Raw genomic sequence first — 1,873 nt, forward strand, 5'->3', positions numbered from 1 at the left:
TAATTATTTTCATTGTTGTACGAAGATGGTGGCCGAGCATTAGGAATAATTAGAGCAGATGGCAAAAAAAAAAAGAAAAAACAAATCCTCGCCGTGTTTTATTATAAAAGTAAAAAGATTTCTTCCTGTGACTGTATGGGCATCGAGTTGTTCCATCATCCAGGAATTGGAAGGGTTACACGGAATGCGGCCCGTATAGTGGCTGAGTAAAATGAAACGTATAAAGTGATGGGTGTCAGACATGGGGGAAGCGCGCTCTACATTCCATCACGCGGAACGTTACTGCTGGCCGGGAAGTGGAACACTTGCTTTTTGTTTGATGGTAAATGGCAAAATGGAGAAAGTGCAAGCTTTATGTGTGTCAGGGTGCCGGGTCCAGGGGATGAAAAAATGAGGAGAAGGATTCATTGTTCCAGCTGTACCCCAATTTTTTACACATTTTTACCAAATGCAAAAAAAGTGAACCTTCTCTCCACATTTTTACATTGTAAAAAAGGATGGAACCCTTTTTAATTATTTTGGGGAATCTCCTCCCCTGCCATTTTACTGCCGTGGCAGTAAAGTCTTAAAGGGAAACCCACAGCCTCCTGGGGTGAAAACATATACCAGGTGGTTTGTAAGCTGCACAGGATCTGCACATGCGCAGAAAAGGATTGTGTATTACTCCCCCACTTCTTAGATTGTAAGCTCTTCTGGGCAGGGTCCTCTCCTCCTCCTGTATCACTATCCGTATCTGTCATTTGTAACCCCTATTTAGTGTACAGCGCAGTGTAATATATTGGCGCTAAATAAATCCTGTTTAATAATAACGTAAAAAACAAAAAGTGTCGATCCTATGCAGGAGCAGTGAAATCGGCACTTTTTTTTACAGTTTCAGAAATAAACACCAGGCAGTTTTAGTGCGAGATCAGGTGATGAATTTAGAATTCAGAAGAAGAATATGACATCCGCTGTCGCTAAAAAATGGAACGACGCGGGACTCATTGGAATCGGATTGTAGAGGGAACAATGGCTCGCTGAGAGGTTTCGCAAGCTTCAAAAGCGGCGGCCGACGCCCCAAAACACAACCCCTGCTGGGACTATCCTGGACCCCGCTGCAAAACTTCTGCTGCCTGACAATCTCTCCTAGCTGCCCTGACAGCACCTGGCCTGGATTGGACCCTTGCCCCAGAAAAGTGCTCTCGTTAAAGCCCAGGTGGTAGGTGTTTTTTTTAATGAAAGTTTTCCTTTAAATTTGACATGTGGCCCCTCTATAGTAGAGCTTAGACTTAGAGGAGAGTGAAGCAGCACAAGCGACCATCTTATGGACCATGGACCAAAATACAAATATTTCATCTGTATATTTATCTGGTTTCTTGAAGTTGAGATTCAAAGTTGAATTGCAGGCATAGAAACTTAACATAATTACATAAATACACTTTATATGTGCCAAATGCCTTTGAAAAGACAGATATTATCTTGGTAAAAGTGCAGTGCCATCAATAATGTGCTGTGCATACCCTAGGCAGAGGACTGAGCAATGGTAGGGGCTCAGCATGTCCACCCATTATCATCAGCTTACTGAATATTAATAGTGGGGGTGGGTACAAGACCAATCACCCTGCACAATCAGAGTGGCAATGACTGGTCTTTATTACAGGAAAAAAAAAAAAAGTATATATAAAAAATATAAAGTATATATATAAAAATATAAAGTATATATTAAAAAAAAATATATCCTTGACACCAGAGAGGAAAAGGTGCATCCAATCCAGAGCTGCCCTATGCATAATTCATTTTGTGCATTCAAAAAGAGTTATGCTGGTTGCTGCTCTTGATTGAAGGTGATTATTATATAATATATCTATTGTAGTCTGAGCTGCTTTTTCATTCT

The 1,873-nt window shown here is 40.9% G+C and overlaps 1 protein-coding gene across 1 annotated transcript in view; it reads left to right on the top strand.

The window, feature by feature from the left end:
• The window catches only part of PKHD1 (PKHD1 ciliary IPT domain containing fibrocystin/polyductin), a 155,886-nt gene that overhangs the window by 103,197 nt on the left and 50,816 nt on the right, over nt 1-1,873 (top strand). The gene's annotated exons all lie outside the window — the stretch shown is intronic.

This window comes from Pyxicephalus adspersus, chromosome 4 (genome assembly GCF_032062135.1).
Source record: "Pyxicephalus adspersus chromosome 4, UCB_Pads_2.0, whole genome shotgun sequence".
In the NCBI taxonomy this organism is placed as follows: Eukaryota; Metazoa; Chordata; class Amphibia; order Anura; family Pyxicephalidae; genus Pyxicephalus; species Pyxicephalus adspersus.